This window comes from Mytilus californianus, unplaced genomic scaffold, assembly GCF_021869535.1.
Source record: "Mytilus californianus isolate M0D057914Y unplaced genomic scaffold, xbMytCali1.0.p SCAF_3, whole genome shotgun sequence".
NCBI lineage: Eukaryota > Metazoa > Mollusca > Bivalvia > Mytilida > Mytilidae > Mytilus > Mytilus californianus.
This window is the reverse complement of record NW_026262679.1, coordinates 87,823,269-87,849,876: the sequence shown is the minus strand read 5'-3', so window position 1 is coordinate 87,849,876 and position 26,608 is coordinate 87,823,269. Positions and strand designations below refer to the sequence as shown.

General features: G+C 29.8%; 1 long non-coding RNA gene across 21 annotated transcripts; it reads right to left on the bottom strand.

Moving 5' to 3' along the window:
* Nucleotides 1–2,786: 2,786 nt before the first annotated feature.
* LOC127735320 (uncharacterized) lies at nucleotides 2,787–24,448 on the bottom strand. 21 transcript variants are annotated; one of them, XR_007998284.1, is made up of 13 exons: nucleotides 24,302–24,448; nucleotides 19,777–19,981; nucleotides 17,968–18,172; nucleotides 14,502–14,649; nucleotides 13,655–13,721; nucleotides 12,739–13,103; nucleotides 11,937–12,020; nucleotides 11,038–11,410; nucleotides 10,278–10,361; nucleotides 9,227–9,313; nucleotides 8,329–8,701; nucleotides 6,661–7,045; nucleotides 2,787–3,103 (listed from the first exon to the last, which is right to left on the bottom strand). It is a non-coding gene; the product is annotated as an uncharacterized LOC127735320 (long non-coding RNA). The 21 variants fall into 21 exon arrangements; XR_007998285.1 differs by lacking the exon at nucleotides 24,302–24,448 and adding an exon at nucleotides 23,397–23,557; XR_007998302.1 differs by lacking the exon at nucleotides 24,302–24,448 and adding an exon at nucleotides 22,493–22,640 and having other exon boundaries at nucleotides 13,651–13,721; nucleotides 14,498–14,649.
* Between the last annotated feature and the right edge of the window lie 2,160 nt (nucleotides 24,449–26,608).

Genomic DNA, 26,608 nt, shown 5'->3' with positions numbered 1-26,608 from the left:
GCTGAAAAAAGGGCAAAACAAAATATGAATAAATATGAGGAGGCCATGTGGTCGACAGACTACCAGAGCCAATCACCCTGCAAACACGCCAAAACAGTATTGGAAAGTTTCATTATATTTTGCGTTCATAGACCACATGATAATGAAACTGGAGTCGCGTTTGATATCTTCAGAAAATCGCTTCTTCGCGCAGTATCTGCTTTCTCGTGTTGTAGGAAATATAACCAATGAACAAATCGCAACATTGTTTGAGACATACAAGACTAACCTGGCATGTAATTTAGAAGAATTCAATCGGGAGGTCATTCAATGGCGAACATGCTCGATTGCGAAAAAAATGTCCTGATTTTCAAGAATTTAGAAGAATTCATTCGGGAGGTTGCCCGATGGCGAACATGCTGCCGCTGGTGTATAACACCTCACGATCAGATGCCAACCTTCGCTGCGCTACTCGCGATGTGGTAAGCCCAGTGCTGTATTCTTCTTTATATAGATACTATTTTGAGTATTATGATGACAATGCCGCTAGTTTTCTGTGTTGCAGATTTTGAGACTTCATATGCATGATTCAGGATATAAAACTACTTTTGGCAATTTTTTCCCGTATGATTTATAAAGAAACTAATTCCTATCATAGAATTTAACCAAATGCCAGCTTCTTAGTCAAAATTTATTGGTTTTAAAGTAAATTTTACATTGAAATGTAATGTGTCGCTCAGGGTGTCATATTTTGCATCTCTGAAGGGGAGGCATTTATATAAACAAGGATAGATTTATCTTTAATTCGGTCCTTATCCGATAATTTGAAATTCAAGCAGAAAAAAAAGATATCTTCAGAAAATCGCTTCTTTGCACAGTATCTGCTTTTTCATGTTGTAGGAAATATAACCAACAAACAAATCGCAACATTGTTTGAGACATACAAGACTGACCTGGCATGTAATTTAGAAGAATTCAATCGGGAGGTCATTCAATGGGGCGAACATGCTCGATGGCGAAAAAAATGTCCTGATTTTCAAGATGTAAGCCATTTAAATTTGGCAAGAAATGATTCTGTAGAATTTTCATACATTTAACATTGGCACCTTTTTTCTTTTATCAAAGGCGTGACATTTTTCAATGTACCTCTTTAGTTTATTTTACACAGGCATATTAAGGAAATGTAGTCCAGCAGAGTTCTCAATAAGTGGTGGTAAGAAGGTTTTGCCCTCCACCATATTCAAAGGACTGACTATTTTGTTGTTTTTCTATAGCAGTCTTCACAATGAACTTTTAAATCTACAGGCCCGGAACTCAATTTTTGGCAAATTTTAGTTAGATTCTGTTGGCCTGTAGAGATGATTTTTACAGGCCCGAGAGCAATTTTACAAGCCTGGGCTGCTGGGCCTGTGGTTCAGTGTTAAGACTGCTATAGTGAGGATCAGCAGATTATCTTCAAGGACTCTCTGATGAAAACCAAACGTAATATGTTGATATTTATATTTTCATGCAGACAACATTGATTTATTCAAACATTTCTTAGATTTCTGACGTTATTCCCATGACTTTTGTATGTGATCATGTATGTTGAACAAAAAATATTAGACACTGTGACTCTGAAAAGAAACTATCTCTGAACTAAAGATATTTGTAAACAATTTTTATTGTAATGAGCATGGTCTTGACTAGAATAAAAACTACATATAAATTATATTGAGTTATCATATGATTTGTGTATTCCTAGTACAATACATAATTTTACGTATGTATTAATTGGTGTAATTCTGAATTTTACAAGTTGGTTCTACAATATCATTAAAACTATATGATGGTTCACTCTGCATTAAAAGCCACAATAAATCTAAAATTAAAACTATATGATGGTTCACTCTGCATTAAAAGCCACAATAAATCCATGATTTAAATATATGTTAAAAGTTTAAAATTTGTATCCCCCCTTTTTTACTAGTATGACACATACTGTACAACAAGAATGTACAATTTGTTCCAGAATATTTTGTTTACCTGGAGTACATTTGTATATGGGAAACACTGTGAAGGCAATTAATTAAGGGTTTGTATATCGAGACTATGAAAAAGGGTAGGTACATGTAACTAAACATGCTATAGAATATATTGACCTAATTGAAAGGAAATGAAAAAACTATGAGTGACAAGCATATAATAGCAAAACAAGTTGTGAACAGTCCTGTTTAAACTAACTTAATTCTTGATATTCTAATGTGGCTCTTTATTCCAGGCTTGTGACTGGCAAGTTGTACTGTATTCATGATAATAAGCACCTTGGTTTTATTTAGAAATTAAAAATGGGGTATCTTATATCAATAAAAATGATAAAAGATGTAAATATTGGTCTGCTCTAGATGATGATTGTAAAGATAATTTTTAAAATAGATTTTCTGAATGATGAGGTTATATTATTGAATCACAAATTTTTTAGGCAAATCTAAGAGTACTATCACGATTGTGGGTGTTATGGTGCATGAAAATTGGCGAATACAGTATTACTTGGCTGCATTACCCACCTCCCTCCTCAAATATTTTTTTCTTTCTTTTTTTTTTATTTTCCTTTCTTTTTTTCTCTTTTTTTTCATTTTGTTTATTTCTATTTTCTTTTCTTTTTTTCTTTCTTTTCTATTTTTTTCTTTCTTTTCTATTTTTTTTTTCTTTCATTTTGTTTTCATTTTGTTTTCTTTCATTTTTTCTATTCATTACATGTACCGGTATGTACACAAGTTTCAAGCACATGCATTATTTTTTAATTTGTTTTCCCTTTTCTTATATAAATATAAATATAAATATATACATGTATGTACAGTCTTCTAAACCTTGTAGAAGATTTTGAACAATGTTTTTAGAAACAGAACTAGGTACTGATGCCCCAACGTTCCATTAGTTGTTTTGTTTGTTGATGCATTTTTTGTCTTCATTTGGTTGTATTTTCCAAGCGGTTTAAATCCAACAATCATCTTGGCTCTCTCATACTGTTCAGTAAAAGACCTGTTTCCTGGATTTTCCGTTGCAAGTCTTCTGTATTTTGTAAAACTTTTAACTTCTTCGCCGGTTCCTAGAATTGTATCAACCAGTGTTGATGTTATTTTGTCTGGAAAAAAAGATTTATTAATTTATAACATTAAAGAAGACTAATGATAAGACTCATCAATGATTTGTAGATCAAACAGAATTTTTTTTTTTATATATTTTATTGTTTAAAGTTGATTATCTACATAGGGAATCATTTAAATTATATTGGGATATTATGACCAAAAGGCTAGTTTAGCTAGTGCATTCTCAGATAGTAGCCTGGAAACTCCAGACCAGTTTAACAAAAAAGTTTTTGGAGCAATGCTTCATTTAAACCCAATTCACATTCAGCTGTGCATATGTTTGTGTACATGTACTTTAATACAGGGCACACATGGGCACTCACCTAGAATGTAATTGGGCTTGCATGCACTTTCTTGCAATCTCTTGAAAAATTGGTAAGGGTTCCACGGAACCCAGTGTCTCGCCTACTTTTGCTGTTAATCGCAGGCTCAACAAAAATGAGGGAAAAAAATCAATAAAAATATTCCTTTAGATACTATCTTTTGATTGTAAGAAGCTTCTGTCAAAGTTTGGTATAAATCCAGGATAGTTTATGAATCTAATAAATGTTTTAAAAACTTTAACTGCAGACTGTATTTAATGTTAACTGGAAGAAAAACTAAGTCCATTTATAAGTAAAATACAGATAAACAGGTACAAATTTGAACAAAATTTTCTTCTTGATACTAGCTTTTGATCATAAACAAGCTTCTGTCCACATTTGGTACAAATCCAGGATAGTTTTAGAAAGTTATTAAAATTTTAAAAACCAGAGTGAAAATATTGTTTCCTGGCATAAAAACTAAGTCCATTTATAAGTAAAATACGGAAAAAATGAAATTTTTTTTTTAACCAATTTACTTCTGGATACTATCTTATGATCATAAACAAGCTTCTGTTCAAGTTTGGTACAAATCCTGGATAGTTTAAGAAAGTTAAAAAACTTTAACCACAGAGTGAATGTATTGTTTCCTTGCAGAACAACTAAGTCCATTTATAAGTAAAATACGGAAAAAATAAAAAAAATTTTTTAACAAATTTACTTCTGGATACTATCTTATGATCATCAACAAGCTTCTGTCCAAGTTTGGTACAAGTCCAGGATAATTTAAGAAAGTTATTAAAATTTTAAAAACTTTAACCACAGAGTGAATGTAATGTTTCCTGGCAGAAAAACTAAGTCCATTTACAAGTAAAATACGGAAAAACAGGAATTTTATTTTTACAAAATTTACTTCTGGATACTATCTTATGATCATAAACAAGCTTCTGTCCAAGTTTGGTAGAAATCCAGGATAGTTTAAGAAAGTTATTAAAATTTCAAAAACTTTAACCACAGAGTGAATATTTGTGGACGCCGCCAACGACGACAACGACGCTGACGGAATGTAGGATCGATATGTCTCGCCTTTTTGACTTAAAGTCGAAGGCTCGACAAAAATCATACATACTGTGGATTCATTATTTATAGTTGGATAACAATTTTTGTGGATTTCGTGGTTTACCTTTTCGTGGTTATAGGTTTACCTTGAAATGAAATTTTCAAAGAATGGCAAATTCGTAAGGGCTCCGCGGAACCAAGTGTCTCGCCTACTTTTGCTGTTAGTCGCAGGCTCAACAAAAATGGGCTTCTGTCCAAGTTTGGTTGAAATGCAGGATAGTTTAAGAAAGTTATTAAAATTTGAAAAACTTTAACCAAAGTGTGAATATTTGTGGACGCCGCTGCCGACGGAATGTAGGATCGCTATGTCTCGCTTTGCGACAAAAGTCGCAGGCTCGACAAAAACAACAAAATTAAATATCCACGAACATGCAAGTTTTCCTTAATCCATGAAAATCGGTACCCACGAAAATAAATGAATCCACAGTAAACATTTAGAATTAGTAGAATTTAGTGCTTTCAGATTGTGGTAAAAAGTACCCCCATCTTTCCTTAAAATACATAATACATTAATGGAACAGTAATTTTGCACACTGTTGAAGCATGTTTTGTTTAAATACTACATACAGCATACCTGCCAACATTTCAAAATGCCCATGGGGGTTTTCTGTGTGAGATGGGTCTTAATAGTCCAACAAAACCTTCAATGGGTCCTTCAAATGTATTTTAATGTTGTTTTTTTTGCTTCTTCATACTTTTACTATCCTATAACCATGGTAAAAATGATTGTTTTGTTTTAAATTGTTGACAAAATTGCTCTTTCAAAATTTCCATTTGGGAACTGTCATGGGGGAAATCCCCCACAAATAGTGACAGTTGGCAGGTATGCATACAGATATATATCTACCTGTTAGTGTACATATGTTTATAATGAATTCAGTTTCTTCATGTTCCTGACAATCTTTCAAGCCAAAAAGATCCAAATCTTTAGGCCACACCAATTTGATTTTTAGTTCTTCGGACAAAAGCTCCAAAAAATATGGGGCGAGCGAGCGAAATTTTTTTGATTGTATTTATTTCTTGAAAATGAGTTTTTGTTGAGGCGGGTGCTCTACAAGTGGAGCGAGCGGTATAATATTTTTTTTAAATTGTGCGATTTAGAATTTTATGTACATGTAAAACTGGTTACTTCAAAGAAAAAGGAAGATAAACATGCTCTTATTCATATAATTTGATGTATTTGTGCCTGTAGTACAGTCTGTACCATACACAACTCTCTGGTTCGCTTTGGTTTAGTGTAATTTTGATTATTTTTCGTCAAATAAGCTTTGACTGCCGCTCTGCGTGAATTTTCATTAACAATTAAATTCATACATGTGCATATATTAAGGAAGCATAGCAGATGCAGTTAAGCAAGAGGAATTATGTTAGTGAGGTAAATTTAAATGAAATGTGTTGAATACAATTAAAATATGTGTATATATTACAAAACTGAATGCCCTAGAAAATATTAATTATCTTTTAATTTGATATAGTTGTTTTTATTATATGGTAATGATTGTTTAATTGGCTGCTTGACATCCAGTTGGAACTATTTATCCATAATAGGATCAACATAATATGTAAGGTGAATAGTTCAACAACATCCTCAGTAAGATAGTTATATTGCATGTAGATCTCAATTTATTAAAAAATTCCCTTAAAATACACATGCATTATTCTGACTTAGCAAAATACTTTTTCCTTTTGACCCTGAAACCTGCAATGTATTTTAAACTGTAAGTGGTTGCACCAATAACACATCCCTAATTATTATTAGCATGCCAATCCCAATACCACCACTTTGGTCTCAAATGTTGGAACTTTTAAATTTTCCCTTACAAAAGAGTTCTGATTGCATGTCAATAGACTAACAAGGGGATATGAGGTTTTCATCAAAATAAGATAAATCTGTCATTTTTTTAAAACTCGTGTGAATTTAATATTAATTTCATCCAAGACTTCTACTTCTACTTCTACTTTTTATAATTTTTGTTTCTGATTGTTGTTAACATATAGTTAATTTTTTATGCCAGCACCGAAGCTGAGGGGGCATTAAGTGTTGTCCATCTGTATGTACATCCCAAAAGTGGTTACCATTTTTAACTTTGCCTCAACCAAATGTTTTGAAACTTATACACAATGCTAATTACCACAAAACACTGTTCAGCTTTGAATTGAAATGGCGTCAATTTTACTGTTTGTCCCTTTATAATGTTATATGCAAGCAAAGGCATCATCTGTGTCCCATGGACACATTCTCCATTTATTTTGAACAATTGTTTTTAGTATCAGAACTATGTACTGATGCCCCAATGTTCCAATAGTTGATTTGTTTGTTGATGCAGTGCATTTTTGTTTTCATTTGGTTGTATTTTCCAAGCATTTTAAATCCAACAATCATCTTGGCTCTCTCATACTGTTCAGTAAAAGACCTGTTTCCTGGATTTTCCATTGCAAGTCTTCTGTATTTTGTAAAACTTTTAACTTCTCCACCTGTTCCTAGAATTGTATCAACCAGTGTTGTTGTTATTTTGTCTGGAAAAAACGATTTATTGATTTATAACATTAAAGAAGACTCTGATAAGACTAATGATTTGTAGATCAAACAGAGGTTTTTTTTTTAATATTTTATTGTTTAATGTTGATTATCTGCATAGGGAATCATTTATATTGGGATATTATGACAAAAAAAGCTAGTTTAGCTAGTGCATTCTCAGATAGTAGCCTGGAGACTCCAGACCAATTTAACAAAAAAATGTTTTGGAGAATGCTTCATTTAAACCCAATTCACATTCAGCTGTGCATATATTTGTGACTGCATGTACTTTAATACAGGGCACACATAGGCACTAGACTAGGATGTAATTGGACTTGCATGTACTTTCTTGCAATCTCTTGAAAAATCATACATAAACATTTAGAATTAGTAGAAATTAGTGCTTTCAGACTGTGGTTAAAAGTGCCCAAATCTTTCCTTTAAATACATAACACATTATTGGAACAGTAATTTTGCACACTGTTGAAGCATGTTTTGTTTGAATACTATATACAAATATATATCTACCTGTTTATGTACATATGTTTATAATGGATTCAGTTTCTTCATGTTCCTGACAACCTTTGAAGCCAAAAGGATTCATATTTTCGTCTGCATATTAAAAAAAAACATCAGCCAAATAAAAATGTATGTTAATTCCAGTTACATATTCTCGAGAAAAAAAAATTGTCAGTATATCTGTATTTTTTTTTTTTGGATTGTCAAAATCAGGAAAAAATATCGTTCTTTCACTGAGTCTGATTCTGGTATTATACACGCCCCTACCACAAGTTTGCCATTTTCTATATGTTTAGTTGTAAAATAAACAGACATGTTACATTTTTAGTTAATTTAGTTGCATTCTGTTATGAATTTGTGGCATTTTTAGCATTAGTAGATACTTTTATGGGAAATTCATATGACAGAAGCCTGTGAATTCAATTGTTGAAATTCACATTCAATAAAATGGGATCGTTCAAAATCTATTTTACAGAATTAAAAAAAAAGTTCTAGGGTAGGTCTGGTAACTGGAACCACACATATATTTTTATTTTGCCACTCTAACAGTAATTATGGCAATTGGTCATATTTTAATCGAGGTAGATTTTGAAAATTAGTATCAAAATGCAGGCAATCATATAGTTCATTTTTTATGCCACCACCGAAGCTGAGGGGGCATGAAGTGTTGTCCATCTGTATGTACGTCCCAAAAGTGGTTATCGTTTTTAACTTTAAGTTGCCTCGACAAAATGTTTTGAAACTTATATAAAATGCTAATTACCACAAAACACTGTTCAGCTTTGAATTTAAACTGCATCAATTTACTGTTTGTCCCTTTATAATGTTAATATATGCAAGCAGGGTCATCATCTGTGTCACATTCTCCATTTATTTTGAACAATTGCTTTTAGAATCAGAACTAGGTACTGATGCCCCAACGTTCCATTAGTTGATTTGTTTGTTGATGCATTTTTTATCTTCATTTGGTTGTACTTTTCAAGCAGTTTAAATCCAACAATCATCTTGACTCTCTCATACTGTTCAGTAAAAGACCTCCTTCCGGGATTTTCCGTTGCAAGTCTTCTGTATTTTGTAAAACTTAACTTCTCCACCAGTACCTAGAATTGTATCAACCAGTGTTGTTGCTATTTTGTCTGGAAAAAACGATTTATTGATTTATAACATTAAAGAAGACTAATGATCAGACTCAATGATTTGTAGATCAAACAGAGAGTTTTTTTTTATATTTTATTGTTTAATGTTGATTATCTGCATAGGGAATCAATTATATTGGGATATTATGACCAAAAGGCTAGTTTAGTTAGTGCATTCTCAGAAAGTAGCCTGGAAACTCCAGACCAATTTAACAAACAAATTTTTTGGAGCAATGCTTCATTTAAACCCAATTTACATTCAGCTGTGCATATATTTGTGTACATGTACTTTAATACAGGGCACGCAGAGGCACTCAACTAGGATGTAATTGGGCTTGCATGCACTTTCTTGCAAAAATCATACATACTAGTTAACATTTAGAATTAGTAAAATTTAGTGCTTTCAGATTGTGGTTAAAAGTACCCCCATCTTTCCTTGAAATACATAATACATTAATGGAACAGTAATTTTGCACACTGTTGAAGCATGTTTTGTTTAAATACTATATACAGATATATATCTACCTATTTGTGTACATATGTTCATAATGGATTCAGTTTCTTCATGTTCCTGACAATGATCTTTCAAGCCAAAAGGATCCAAATCTTCATCTGCATAATGAAAAAAAACTTAGGCCAAATAAAAATATATGCGTGGTTCCAGTTACATTCTCAAAAAAAGTTACGGTCCATAGGTTGGCATTGTTTTTTTGGGATTATCAAAATCCAGAAACAAAATCATGTGTTCACAGAGTCCAATTCTGGTATTGTACACGCCCCTACAGCAAGTTTTCCATTTTCTATATTTTTCGGTTTTAAAATAAACAGACATGTTACGTTTTTTAGTTAATTTTGTTGCATTCTGTTTAGAATTTGTTGCATTTTAAGCCTTAGTGGATAATTTTATTGAAACTTCATATGACAGAAGTCTGTGAATTTAATTATTGAAATTCACATTCCATAAAATGGGATCGTTCAAAATTTATTTTACAGAATTAAAAAAAAAAGTTCTAGGGTGGGTCTGGTAACTGGAACCACACATATATATTTTTTTATTTTGCCTTGTTATTCTAACAGCAATCGACATGGCAATTGGTCATATTTTAATCGAGGTAGGTTTTGAAAATTAGAATCAAAATGAAGGCAATAGTATGTGATTTAAAAAGAATTTTTGTTTCTGATTGTTGTTAACATATAGTTCATTTTTTATGCCAGCACCGAAGCTGAGGGGGCATTAAGTGTTGTCCATCTGTATGTACATCCCAAAAGTGGTAACCATTTTTAACTTTGCCTCAACCAAATGTTTTAAAACTTATACACAATGCTAATTACCACAAAACACTGTTCAGCTTTGAATTTAAACGGCATCAATTTTACTGTTTGCATGTACTTTCTTGCAATCTCTTGAAAAATCATACATAAACATTTAGAATTAGTAGAAATTAGTGCTTTCAGACTGTTTGTTAAAAGTACCCCCATCTTTCCTTTAAATACATAACACATTATTGGAACAGTAATTTTGCACACTGTTGAAGCATGTTTTGTTTGAATACTATATATACAAATATATATCTACCTGTTTATGTACATATGTTTATAATGGATTCAGTTTCTTCATGTTCCTGACAACCTTTCAAGCCAAAAGGATTCATATTTTCATCTGCATATTAAAAAAAAACATCAGCCAAATAAAAATGTATGTGTGATTCCAGTTACATATTCTCGAAAAAAGACAGGGTCAGTATATCTGCATTTTTTTTTTTGGATTGTCGAAATCCGGAAGAAATATCGTTCTTTCACTGAGTCTGATTCTGGTATTATACACGCCCCTACCACAAGTTTGCTATTTTTTATATGTTTAGTTGTAAAATAAACAGACATGTTACATTTTTAGTTAATTTTGTTGCATTCTGTTATGAATTTGTTGCATTTTTAGCATTAGTAGATACTTTTATGGGAAATTCATATGACAGAAGCTTGTGAATTCAATTGTTGAAATTCACATTCAATAAAATGGGATCGTTCAAAATCTATTTTACAGAATTCAAAAAAAAGTTCTAGGATAGGTCTGGTAACTGGAACCACACATATATTTTTATTTTGCCTTAACTCTAACGGTAATCATGGCAATTGGTCATATTTTAATTGAGGTAGGTTTTGAAAATTAGTGTCAAAATGCAGGCAATCATATAGTTCATTTTTTATGCCACCACCGAAGCTGAGGGGGCATGAAGTGTTGTCCATCTGTATGTATGTACGTCCCAAAAGTGGTTGTCGTTTTTGAATTTAAGTTGCCTCGACAAAATGTTTTGAAACTTATATAAAATGCTAATTACCACAAAACACTGTTCAGCTTTGAATTTAAACTGCATCAATTAACTGTTTGTCCCTTTATAATGTTAATATATGCAAGCAGGGTCATCATCTGTGTCACATTCTCCATTTGTTTTTAACAATTGCTTTACAAGTCAGAACTAGGTACTGATGCCCAAACATTCCATTAGTTGATTTGTTTGTTGATGCATTTTTTGTCTTCATTTGGTTGTATTTTTCAAGCAGTTTAAATCCAACAATCATCTTGGCTCTCTCATACTGTTCAGTAAATGACCTGTTTCCTGGATTTTCCGTTGCAAGTCTTCTGTGTTTTGTAAAACTTAACTTCTTCACCAGTTCCTAGAATTGTATCAACCAGTGTTGTTGTTATTTTGTCTGGAAAAAACGATTTATTGATTTATAACATTAAAGAAGACTAATGATCAGACTCAATGATTTGTAGATCAAACAGAGAGTTTTTTTTATATTTTATTGTTCAATGTTGATTATCTGCATAGGGAATCAATTATATTAGGGTATTTTATGACCAAAAGGCTAGTTTAGCTTGTGCATTCTCAGAAAGTAGCCTGGAAACTCCAGACCAATTTAACAAACAAATTTTTTGGAGCAATGCTTCATTTAAACCCAATTTACATTCAGCTGTGCATATATTTGTGTACATGTACTTTAATACAGGGCACGCATAGGCACTCAACTAGGATGCAATTGGGCTTGTATGCACTTTCTTGCAAAAATCATACATACTAGTTAACATTTAGAATTAGTAAAATTTAGTGCTTTCAGATTGTGGTTAAAAGTACCCCCATCTTTCCTTAAAATACATAATACATTAATGGAACAGTAATTTTGCACACTGTTGAAGCATGTTTTGTTTAAATACTATATACAGATATATATCTACCTGTTTGTGTACATATGTTCATAATGGATTCAGTTTCTTCATGTTCCTGACAATCTTTCAAGCCAAAATGATCCAAATCTTCATCTGCATAATAAAAAAAAAACTTAGGCAAAATAAAAATATATGCGTGGTTCCAGTTACATTTTAAAAAAAGATACGGTCCGTAGGTTGGCATTGTTTTTTGGGATTATCAAAATCCAGGAAAAAAAAATGTGTTCACAGAGTCCGATTCTGGTATTGTACACGCCCCTACAGCAAGTTTTCCATTTTCTATATTTTTCGGTTTTAAAATACACAGACATGTTATGTATTTTAGTTAATTTTGTTGCATTCTGTTAAGAATTTGTTGCATTTTAAGCCTTAGTGGATAATTTTATTGGAAATTCATATGACAGAAGTCTGTGAATTTAATTATTGAAATTCACATTCCATAAAATGGGATTGTTCAAAATTTATTTTACAGAATTAAAAAAAAAAGTTCTAGGGTGGGTCTGGTAACTGGAACCACACATATATATTTTTTTATTTTGCCTTGTTATTCTAACAGCAATCGACATGGCAATTGGTCATATTTTAATCGAGGTAGGTTTTGAAAATTAGAATCAAAATGAAGGCAATAGTATGTGATTTAAAAAGAATTTTTGTTTCTGATTGTTGTTAACATATAGTTCATTTTTTATGCCAGCACCGAAGCTGATGGGGCATTAAGTGTTGTCCACCTGTTTGTACATCCCAAAAGTGGTTACCATTTTTAACTTTGCCTCAACCAAATGTTTTAAAACTGATACACAAGGCTAGTTACCACAAAACACTGTTCAGCTTTGAATTTAAATGGCATCAATTTTACTGTTTGTCACTTTATAATGTTATATGCAAGCAGGGTCATCATCTGTGTCACATTCTCCATTTATTTTGAACAAATGTTTTTAGAATCAGAACTAGGTACTGATGCCCTGACATTCCAGTAGTTGATTTGTTTGTTGATGCAGTGCATTTTTTGTCTTCATTTGGTGGTATTTTCCAAGCAGTTTAAATCCAACAATCATCTTGGCTCTCTCATACTGTTCAGTAAAAGACCTGTTTCCTGGATTTTCCGTCGCAAGTCTTCACTTTTAATTTCTTCACTGGTTCCTAGAATTGAATCCACCAGTCGTGTTGTTATTTTGTCTGGAAAAAACGATTTATTTATTTATAACATTAAAGAAGACTAATGATAAGACTCAATGATTTGTAGATCAAATCGAGTTTTTGTTTTATATATTTTTATGTTTCATGTTGATTATCTGGATAAGGAATTATTGTCTCATGGACACATTCTCCATTTATTTATTCTATAGCAAATTAGAACTATCAAAAAATAACAAGGATTTTATAAGATTTTCAAACATGGCTTTTTAAACTATATGTTATAAAATTATGAAAAGATAAGTAGGGGTTAGTGGGCAAAATTGTAATGGCACTTCATGGATAAAACCAGAGGATTCTGAATATCTGACAAAAAGTAAAAAAAAAAAAAAGACCAACAATCCATTAGTATTAGTGTGTTTATGACACTTGGACAAAGACCATAACCATATATCCCCTGTGGTGCAAAGTAGACAAAAAAAATTCTGACCAATCTCTTAAAACTTTCAAGCCTAATGCACATTATATTCCTGTCAACTTTTATTTTAAGATGAAAATAAAATTTGTTTTCAACAGAGGAATTATATACCTACTAATTTATGAAAAGTATTAGACAACCCAGTTTTACTCCCCATCCATGAAAACAGTCGCTGTAATAACCTAAAAAGGAATTAAAATTGACACAAATTATATATTTTACGAAAGTGTTAAATTGTCAGCTAAAAAAAAATAGTTTTCTGACTTAAGATTTAGCATAGCATCAATACCAGTTTAATATCTAAAAAAGCTGGAAAAACAAAACATGTTTTGATTTTGTTTCAACATAAATTTTTTTCTCAATAATCTATGAGTTATCTCCCATTGAATGACACATTCTTGCTGTTTGTTGTACTAGCCTCCCCCTGAAGGTGAAATCTGTCTCAGAATTTACTTTTCAAATGATATATTATTTTATTCATGTTACTGGAAACCAAATATCAAACTGATAAAATAACTTTCTTGGTACTTTGAATGTGGAAAATAAATGTTTGTTGTCGTATTTTCATAAAATTCTATGAAGATTTGACAAAGTAATTGATAACTGTAATATTTTAACCTTAAAATTATCTTAGTTGAAAACTGCGAAAAAAAGTCCATATATTACATCGGTTGCAATGAAGGACTGTGATTTCCAAGTTAAATAAAAATTGATAATTTCCCTACTCTGATTTTATATACAGCAATGAGTATGGCCAAAGACATTGTGGATGATGCCTGCATCAAAACAAAATTGAAATATGTAGAAAAAAATATTTCTTGTATTTTATTCTTAGAAAAATAAAAAATGATATTATGTTCATTCTGTATAAAAAAAAAGCACAAGTTCATAAATATAAACGTTTTATTCCCCTAGATGAGAATTCAGCATCGATTTTACAATTGTAAAAACTAAATACCTACATCATCATTATCTGGCAACTTCAGGTCTAGGACTGTATGTTCCTCTGGGCTCCATCCGTCTGTAATGTTCCTCTGGGCTTCATCCGTCTGTAATATAAACACGTCCACGGGACAGCCTGGCACAATGTAAATTACCTGCTCCTGGAATCTGTTACAAAAACAAAATAAGTTCAAAAATATTAAACCAAATATAAAACTTTTGAAAAATTTGCTTCTTTAGTTTTTACTTTTATTTTTGGCAGCTATCATCATTGATCAATTGTACTTTTTGACTATATTTCATTAACTATTTTCATTTTAAATCTATATTTCAATCAGTAATGAAGACTGTTTAATGATATAATCATTATTTGCGAAATTAATGTGCGTGTCAAATTATCAGAAGTTGGTGGCTAACCAAAACAATCTGATGTATACATTTTGAACAGAAATGATTAAAACTCAACTGAATTTCAAACAATCTAAATCAAGTCATATTTTCCAAATTACTTTAAAATCCAAATTGACAATCGGAAACTTTACTTTCGTACAGGTGAGACTATTAGAGAAAGGGTTTCCAAATTGTCAATGTTAAGAGACTATTTGCTGTTATAATTAATTCAGAAATTAATGTGATGCATGTTTTAATTCAAATCCTAAATTGGAGTACAAGTATACTTTTTTCATTAGGGTATAAATTTGAAAAGAAATTTTGGACTAATTTGTAATAAATTTTCAAGCTGTTTCTCCAGGGAAAACTGATTTTATTACCTTGCAACTATTAACAGTTTAAGTACAATTGTAACGACAAAATACCTACATCATCATCTAGGCATCTATAATTTAATCATCTCCCTGTCTAGGACTGTACTGTCTTCTTCTTCTCTCTTGGCTGCTGTCTATCTGTAATACATATTCAAATTATTTTAATATCTATCAGACAACTATTAATAAATAAAAAAAAATATACTTACTTTCCAATGCATATGTTACCTGTCCTGACGTAAATATCCTGGGGCTGGTATCTGAAACAAAAACAAAATAAGTTCAAAAATATTGAACCAAATATAAAACTTAAAAAATTTGCTACTTTAATTTTTAGTTCTTTCAAAATATCTATAAAGATAAACTGGCATTATTTACTTATTTTCATTTTAAATCTATATTTCAATCAGTAATGAAGACGGTTTAATGATATAATCATTATTTCCGAAATTAATGTGCATGTCAAATTATCAGAAGTTGGTGGCTAACCAAAACAATCTGATGTATACATTTTGACAGAAATTATTAAAATTCAACTGAATTTCAAACAATCTAAATCAAGTCATATTTTCCAAATTACTTTAAAAAAAATCGACTAAATATGTAGATATCCAAATTGACAATCGGAAACTTTACTTTCGTACAGGTGAGACTATTAGAGAAAGGGTTTCCAAATTGTCAATGTTAAGAGACTATTTGCTGTTATAATTAATTCAGAAATTAATGTGATGCATGTTTTAATTCAAATCCTAAATTGGAGTACAAGTATACTTTTTTCATTAGAGTATAAATTTGAAAAGAAACTTTGGACTAATTTGTAATAAATTTTTAAGCTGTTTCTCCAGGGAAAACTGATTTTATTACCTTACAACTATTAACAGTTTAGTACAATTGTAACGACAAAATACCTACATCTTCATCTAGGCATCTTCAATTTAATCATCTCCATGTCTAGGACTGTTCAGTCTTCTTCTTCTCTCTTGGCTGCCGTCTATCTGTAATACATATTCAAATTATTTTAATATCTATCAGACAACTATTGATAAATAAAAAAAAATATACTTACTTTTCAATGCATATGTTACCTGTCCTGATGTAAATATCCTGGGGCTGGTATCTGAAACAAAAACAAAATAAGTTCAAAATATTGAACCAAATATAAAACTTTAAAAATTTGCTACTTTAATTTTTTTTTCCTTCAAAATATCTATAAAGAAAAACTGGCATTAATGGCAGCCATCATCATTGGTCAATTGCTCTTTTTGACTGTATATCATTAACTTATTTTCATTTTAAATCTATATTTCAATCAGTAATGAAGACGGTTTAATGATATAATCATTATTTGCGAAATTAATGTGCGTGTCAAATTATCAGAAGTTGGTGGCTAACCAAAACAATCTGATGTATACATTTTGAACAGAGATGATTAAAATTCAACTGAATTTCAAACAATTTAAATCAAGTCCTATTTTCCAAATTACTTAAAAAAAAAATCGACTAAATATGTAGATATCCAAATTGACAATCGGAAACTTTACTTTCGTACAGGTGAGACTATTAGAGAAAGGGTTTCCAAATTGTCAATGTTAAGAGACTATTTGCTGTTATAATTAATTCAGAAATTAATGTAATGCATGTTTTAATTCAAATCCTAAATTGGAGTACAAGTATACTTTTTTCATTAGAGTATAAATTTGAAAAGAAATTTTGGACTAATTTGTAATAAATTTTTAAGCTGTTTCTCAAGGGAAAACTTATTTTATTACCTTACAACTATTAACAGTTTAAGTACAATTGTAACGACAAAATACCTACATCTTCATCTAGGCATCTACAATTTAATCATCTCCATGTCTAGGACGCTAATGTCTTCTTCTTCTCTCTTGGCTGCCGTCTATCTGTAATACATATTCAAATTATTTTAATATCTATCAGACAACTATTAATAAATAAAAAAAAATATACTTACTTTCCGATGCATATGTTACCTGTCCTGACGTAAATATCCTGGGGCTGGTATCTGAAACAAAAACAAAATAAGTTCAAAAATATTGAACCAAATACAAAACTTAAAAAATTTGCTACTTTAATTTTTTTTCCTTCAAAATATCTATAAAGAAAAACTGGCATTAATGGCAGCCATCATCATTGGTCAATTGCTCTTTTTGACTGTATATCATTAACTTATTTTCATTTTAAATCTATATTTCAATCAGTAATGAAGACGGTTTAATGATATAATCATTATTTCCGAAATTAATGTGCGTGTCAAATTATCAGAAGTTGGTGGCTAACCAAAACAATCTGATGTATACATTTTGAACAGAAATGATTAAAATTCAACTGAATTTCAAACAATCTAAATCAAGTCCTATTTTCCAAATTACTTTAAAAAAAATCAACTAAATATGTAGATATCCAAATTGACAATCGGAAACTTTACTTTCGTACAGGTAAGACTATTAGAGAAAGGGTTTCCAAATTGTCAATGTTAAGAGACTATTTGCTGTTATAATTAATTCAGAAATTAATGTGATGCATGTTTTAATTCAAATCCTAAATTGGAGTACAAGTATACTTTTTTCATTAGAGTATAAATTTGAAAAGAAATTTTGACTAATTTGTAATAAATTTTTAAGCTGTTTCTCCAGGGAAAACTTATTTTATTACCTAACAACTATTAACAGTTTAAGTACAATTGTAACAACAAAATACCTACATCATCATCTAGGCATCTATACTTTAATCATCTCCATGTCTAGGACTGTTCTGTCTTCTTCTTCTCTCTTGGCTCCCGTCTATCTGTAATACATATTCAAATTATTTTAATATCTATCAGACAACTATTAATAAATAAAAAAAAATATACTTACTTTCCGATGCATATGTTACCTGTCCTGATGTAAATATCCTGGGGCTGGTATCTGAAACAAAAACAAAATAAGTTCAAAAATATTGAACCAAATACAAAACTTAAAAAATTTGCTACTTTAATTTTTTTTTCCTTCAAAATATCTATAAAGAAAAACTGGCATTAATGGCAGCCATCATCATTGGTCAATTGCTCTTTTTGACTGTATATCATTAACTTATTTTCATTTTTAATCTATATTTCAATCAGTAATGAAGACGGTTTAATGATATAATCATTATTTGCGAAATTAATGTGCGTGTCAAATTATCAGAAGTTGGTGGCTAACCAAAACAATCTGATGTATACATTTTGAACAGAAATGATTAAAATTCAACTGAATTTCAAACAATCTAAATCAAGTCATATTTTCCAAATTACTTTAAAAAAAATCGACTAAATATGTAGATATCCAAATTGACAATCGGAAACTTTACTTTCGTACAGGTGAGACTATTAGAGAAAGGGTTTCCAAATTGTCAATGTTAAGAGACTATTTGCTGTTATAATTAATTCAGAAATTAATGTGATGCATGTTTTAATTCCAATCCTAAATTGGAGTACAAGTATACTTTTTTCATTAGAGTATAAATTTGAAAAGAAATTTTGGACTAATTTGTAATAAATTTTTAAGCTGTTTCTCCAGGGAAAACTGATTTTATTACCTTACAACTATTAACAGTTTAGTACAATTGTAACGACAAAATACCTACATCTTCATCTAGGCATCTTCAATTTAATCATCTCCATGTCTAGGACTGTTCTGTCTTCTTCTTCTCTCTTGGCTGCCGTCTATCTGTAATACATATTCAAATTATTTTAATATCTATCAGACAACTATTGATAAATAAAAAAAAATATACTTACTTTTCGATGCATATGTTACCTGTCCTGATGTAAATATCCTGGGGCTGGTATCTGAAACAAAAACAAAATAAGTTCAAAATATTGAACCAAATATAAAACTTTTAAAAATTTGCTACTTTAATTTTGTTTTCTTTCAAAATATCTATAAAGAAAAACTGGCATTAATGGCAGCCATCATCATTGGTCAATTGCTCTTTTTGACTGTATATCATTAACTTATTTTGATTTTAAATCTATATTTCAATCAGTAACGAAGAAGGTTTAATGATATAATCATTATTTCCGAAATTAATGTGCGTGTCAAATTATCAGAAGTTGGTGGCTAACCAAAACAATCTGATGTATACATTTTGAACAGAAATGATTAAAATTCAACTGAATTTCAAACAATCTAAATCAAGTCCTATTTTCCAAATTACTTTAAAAAAAATCAACTAAATATGTAGATATCCAAATTGACAATCGGAAACTTTACTTTCGTACAGGTAAGACTATTAGAGAAAGGGTTTCCAAATTGTCAATGTTAAGAGACTATTTGCTGTTATAATTAATTCAGAAATTAATGTGATGCGTTTTTTAATTCAAATCCTAAATTGGAGTACAAGTATACTTTTTTCATTAGAGTATAAATTTGAAAAAAAATTTTGACTAATTTGTAATAAATTTTTAAGCTGTTTCTCCAGGGAAAACTTATTTTATTACCTAACAACTATTAACAGTTTAAGTCGATTGTAACAACAAAATACCTACATCATCATCTAGGCATCTATACTTTAATCATCTCCATGTCTAGGACTGTTCTGTCTTCTTCTTCTCTCTTGGCTCCCGTCTATCTGTAATACATATTCAAATTATTTTAATATCTATCAGACAACTATTAATAAATAAAAAAAAATATACTTACTTTCCGATGCATATGTTACCTGTCCTGATGTAAATATCCTGGGGCTGGTATCTGAAACAAAAACAAAATAAGTTCAAAAATATTGAACCAAATACAAAACTTAAAAAATTTGCTACTTTAATTTTTTTTTCCTTCAAAATATCTATAAAGAAAAACTGGCATTAATGGCAGCCATCATCATTGGTCAATTGCTCTTTTTGACTGTATATCATTAACTTATTTTCATTTTTAATCTATATTTCAATCAGTAATGAAGACGGTTTAATGATATAATCATTATTTGCGAAATTAATGTGCGTGTCAAATTATCAGAAGTTGGTGGCTAACCAAAACAATCTGATGTATACATTTTGAACAGAAATGATTAAAATTCAACTGAATTTCAAACAATCTAAATCAAGTCATATTTTCCAAATTACTTTAAAAAAAATCGACTAAATATGTAGATATCCAAATTGACAATCGGAAACTTTACTTTCGTACAGGTGAGACTATTAGAGAAAGGGTTTCCAAATTGTCAATGTTAAGAGACTATTTGCTGTTATAATTAATTCAGAAATTAATGTGATGCATGTTTTAATTCAAATCCTAAATTGGAGTACAAGTATACTTTTTTCATTAGAGTATAAATTTGAAAAGAAATTTTGGACTAATTTGTAATAAATTTTTAAGCTGTTTCTCCAGGGAAAACTGATTTTATTACCTTACAACTATTAACAGTTTAGTACAATTGTAACGACAAAATACCTACATCTTCATCTAGGCATCTTCAATTTAATCATCTCCATGTCTAGGACTGTTCTGTCTTCTTCTTCTCTCTTGGCTGCCGTCTATCTGTAATACATATTCAAATTATTTTAATATCTATCAGACAACTATTGATAAATAAAAAAAAATATACTTACTTTTCGATGCATATGTTACCTGTCCTGATGTAAATATCCTGGGGCTGGTATCTGAAACAAAAACAAAATAAGTTCAAATATTGAACCAAATATAAAACTTTTAAAAATTTGCTACTTTAATTTTGTTTTCTTTCAAAATATCTATAAAGAAAAACTGGCATTAATGGCAGCCATCATCATTGGTCAATTGCTCTTTTTGACTGTATATCATTAACTTATTTTCATTTTAAATCTATATTTCAATCAGTAACGAAGAAGGTTTAATGATATAATCATTATTTGCGAAATTAATGTGCGTGTCAAATTATCAGAAGTTGGTGGCTAACCAAAACAATCTGATGTATACATTTTGAACAGAGATGATTAAAATTCAACTGAATTTCAAACAATCTAAATCTAGTCATATTTTCTAAATTACTTTATAAAAAAAATCAACTAAATATGTAGATATCCAAATTGACAATCGGAAACTTTACTTTCGTACAGGTGAGACTATTAGAGAAAGGGTTTCCAAATTGTCAATGTTAAGAGACTATTTGCTGTTATAATTAATTCAGAAATTAATGTGATGCATGTTTTAATTCAAATCCTAAATTGGAGTACAAGTATACTTTTTTCATTAGAGTATAAATTTGAAAAGAAATTTTGGACTAATTTGTAATAAATTTTTAAGCTGTTTCTCCAGGGAAAACTGATTTTATTACCTTACAACTATTAACAGTTTAAGTACAATTGTAACGACAAAATACCTTCATCTTCATCTAGGCATCTACAATTTAATCATCTCCATGTCTAGGACTGTTCTGTCTTCTTCTTCTCTCTTGGCTCCCGTCTATCTGTAATACATATTCAAATTATTTTAATATCTATCAGACAACTATTAATAAATAAAAAAAAATATACTTACTTTCCGATGCATATGTTACCTGTCCTGATGTAAATATCCTGGGGCTGGTATCTGAAACAAAAACAAAATAAGTTCAAAATATTGAACCAAATATAAAACTTTAAAAATTTGCTACTTTAATTTTGTTTTCTTTCAAAATATCTATAAAAAAAAACTGGCATTAATGGCAGCCATCATCATTGGTCAATTGCTCTTTTTGACTGTATATCATTAACTTATTTTCATTTTTAATCTATATTTCAATCAGTAATGAAGACGGTTTTATGATATAATCATTATTTGCGAAATTAATGTGCGTGTCAAATTATCAGAAGTTGGTGGCTAACCAAAACAATCTGATGTATACATTTTGAACAGAAATGATTAAAATTCAACTGAATTTCAAACAATCTAAATCAAGTCATATTTTCCAAATTACTTTAAAAAAAATCGACTAAATATGTAGATATCCAAATTGACAATCGGAAACTTTACTTTCGTACAGGTGAGACTATTAGAGAAAGGGTTTCCAAATTGTCAATGTTAAGAGACTATTTGCTGTTATAATTAATTCAGAAATTAATGTGATGCATGTTTTAATTCAAATCCTAAATTGGAGTACAAGTATACTTTTTTCATTAGAGTATAAATTTGAAAAGAAATTTTGGACTAATTTGTAATAAATTTTTAAGCTGTTTCTCCAGGGAAAACTGATTTTATTACCTTACAACTATTAACAGTTTAGTACAATTGTAACGACAAAATACCTACATCTTCATCTAGGCATCTACAATTTAATCATCTCCATGTCTAGGACTGTTCTGTCTTCTTCTTCTCTCTTGGCTGCCGTCTATCTGTAATACATATTCAAATTATTTTAATATCTATCAGACAACTATTGATAAATAAAAAAAAATATACTTACTTTTCGATGCATATGTTACCTGTCCTGATGTAAATATCCTGGGGCTGGTATCTGAAACAAAAACAAAATAAGTTCAAAATATTGAACCAAATATTAAACTTTAAAAATTTGCTACTTTAATTTTTTTTTCCTTCAAAATATCTATAAAGAAAAACTGGCATTAATGGCAGCCATCATCATTGGTCAATTGCTCTTTTTGACTGTATATCATTAACTTATTTTCATTTTTAATCTATATTTCAATCAGTAATGAAGACGGTTTAATGATATAATCATTATTTCCGAAATTAATGTGCATGTCAAATTATCAGAAGTTGGTGGCTAACCAAAACAATCTGATGTATACATTTTGAACAGAAATGATTAAAATTCAACTGAATTTCAAACAATCTAAATCAAGTCATATTTTCCAAATTACTTTAAAAAAAATCGACTAAATATGTAGATATCCAAATTGACAATCGGAAACTTTACTTTCGTACAGGTAAGACTATTAGAGAAAGGGTTTCCAAATTGTCAATGTTAAGAGACTATTTGCTGTTATAATTAATTCAGAAATTAATGTGATGCATGTTTTAATTCAAATCCTAAATTGGAGTACAAGTATACTTTTTTCATTAGAGTATAAATTTGAAAAGAAATTTTGGACTAATTTGTAATAAATTTTTAAGCTGTTTCTCCAGGGAAAACTGATTTTATTACCTTACAACTATTAACAGTTTAGTACAATTGTAACGACAAAATACCTACATCTTCATCTAGGCATCTTCAATTTAATCATCTCCATGTCTAGGACTGTTCTGTCTTCTTCTTCTCTCTTGGCTCCCGTCTATCTGTAATACATATTCAAAATTATTTTAATATCTATCAGACAACTATTAATAAATTAAAAAAAATATACTTACTTTCTGATGCATATGTTACCTGTCCTGATGTAAATATCCTGGGGCTGGTATCTGAAACAAAAACAAAATAAGTTCAAAAATATTGAACCAAATACAAAACTTAAAAAATTTGCTACTTTAATTTTTTTTCCTTCAAAATATCTATAAAGAAAAACTGGCATTAATGGCAGCCATCATCATTGGTCAATTGCTCTTTTTGACTGTATATCATTAACTTATTTTCATTTTTAATCTATATTTCAATCAGTAATGAAGACGGTTTAATGATATAATCATTATTTGCGAAATTAATGTGCGTGTCAAATTATCAGAAGTTGGTGGCTAACCAAAACAATCTGATGTATACATTTTGAACAGAAATGATTAAAATTCAACTGAATTTCAAACAATCTAAATCAAGTCATATTTTCCAAATTACTTTAAAAAAAATCGACTAAATATGTAGATATCCAAATTGACAATCGGAAACTTTACTTTCGTACAGGTGAGACTATTAGAGAAAGGGTTTCCAAATTGTCAATGTTAAGAGACTATTTGCTGTTATAATTAATTCAGAAATTAATGTGATGCATGTTTTAATTCAAATCCTAAATTGGAGTACAAGTATACTTTTTTCATTAGAGTATAAATTTGAAAAGAAATTTTGGACTAATTTGTAATAAATTTTTAAGCTGTTTCTCCAGGGAAAACTTATTTTATTACCTTACAACTATTAAAAGTTTAGTACAATTGTAACGACAAAATACCTACATCTTCATCTAGGCATCTTCAATTTAATCATCTCCATGTCTAGGACTGTTCTGTCTTCTTCTTCTCTCTTGGCTGCCGTCTATCTGTAATACATATTCAAATTATTTTAATATCTATCAGACAACTATTGATAAATAAAAAAAAATATACTTACTTTTCGATGCATATGTTACCTGTCCTGATGTAAATATCCTGGGGCTGGTATCTGAAACAAAAACAAAATAAGTTCAAAATATTGAACCAAATATAAAACTTTTAAAAATTTGCTACTTTAATTTTGTTTTCTTTCAAAATATCTATAAAGAAAAACTGGCATTAATGGCAGCCATCATCATTGGTCAATTGCTCTTTTTGACTGTATATCATTAACTTATTTTCATTTTAAATCTATATTTCAATCAGTAACGAAGAAGGTTTAATGATATAATCATTATTTGCGAAATTAATGTGCGTGTCAAATTATCAGAAGTTGGTGGCTAACCAAAACAATCTGATGTATACATTTTGAACAGAGATGATTAAAATTCAACTGAATTTCAAACAATCTAAATCTAGTCATATTTTCTAAATTACTTTATAAAAAAAATCAACTAAATATAGATATCCAAATTGACAATCGGAAACTTTACTTTCGTACAGGTGAGACTATTAGAGAAAGGGTATCCAAATTGTCAATGTTAAGAGACTATTTGCTGTTATAATTAATTCAGAAATTAATGTGATGCATGTTTTAATTCAAATTCTTAATTGGAGTACAAGGATACTTTTTTCATTAGAGTATGAATTTGAAAAGAAATTTTGGACTAATTTGTAATAAATTTTCAAGCTGTTTCTCCAGGGAAAACTGATTTTATTACCTTACAACTATTAACAGTTTAAGTACAATTGTAACGACAAAATACCTTCATCATCATCTTGTAAAATTTATATGTTTAATGTTATTATGAAAATATTAATAACTTCAAATTACTAAAAAAAAAAATAAACAATATCAAAGCAATGCAAAAAAAAAGAAGAAAAATGTTTTAAAATAAAAAATAACCTAAATTTTTATCTTTCTGAACCGGAGGTTGGGAAGAATAGTTATTTCCAATATTCTGATAAAATGATAAAAAAAAATTAAGAAAAACAGGAAATTGATTTAGGTTTTGAATATATTTAAACTTATAAATGCATTTTATTAGAACATTTTCCTGACATAATGAAATAGTTTTTGATTTATAAAGCTGGACCAAAATATTGGCTGTGAAATAAAATTATTTGTAACTCAAATGTATTTATTGATTTAAACTGTAAATAAAAAAAGGATAATTCCTCACTAAAATATTTCATGATTTACATTCGAAACATATACAATTCATACCTTTTCATTTTACTGTTGTGTCACCTAATGTCTATAATGCATTTTAAAAATATCTCCCAAATTATAAGACAGTCCTTACATCACTAAAACTAACCCATAAATGAAATGCTGAAAATGAAGTTATGCATCAATTATAAACATTTAATTCACACTGACAAGAGAATGATTATCCCTTACTTCATGATAAGTACTCGATAACACTTGTACTTAATCATGAAGAAAGGGATTATCATTCTCTTACATATATTTAGAAATCTGTTCATTGAGGCATAACTGAGTGGAATTTACCTGATCATCACAGCTTTCAATTAACATGAACAATATATTGTATATTCAGTCAGTTTAGCAGTAAACTAGACATGTGCATATTACATTAAGTACAACAATTTGTGCATCAAATGTTGCAGGTTACTGCCACAATAAGTAGAAAATGCACATTTGCCATGTTTTGCTTTTAATCCATCTAATAATAATAATAATAATCCTGTATCTTGGCATTGCACAAGGTCATGTTTTCCTCTGACTTTTTATGGTGTCTTTACACTAAATTCATTAGATGTTGGATGTGAACTGATTGATAATTTAGTCTTAGATGCATTGTTTTTTTTATTAGTTGTTATTGGCTTTGAACTAGCTGTCAGTAACTGCAAGTACTCTCAGATCTGTACTTAATGTCTTTTTGTTGTTGGGATGTATAAGTACCCGTCCACGTCAACTCTGTGTTTTTGTTAGATGTTTTTCTATTTGTATCCATCTGATGAGTTAAGCCTTTTTCAACTGATTTTTATTGTTTATTCTTATGTTGTACTGTTACACCACTGTCCCAGGTTAGGAGAGGGTTGGCTCCTTCAAACTAGTTTACCCCCCACCACATTTTGTATGTGCCTGTCTCAAGACTGGAGCCTGTAATTCAGTGGTTATCGTTTGTTGCTGTGTTACATATT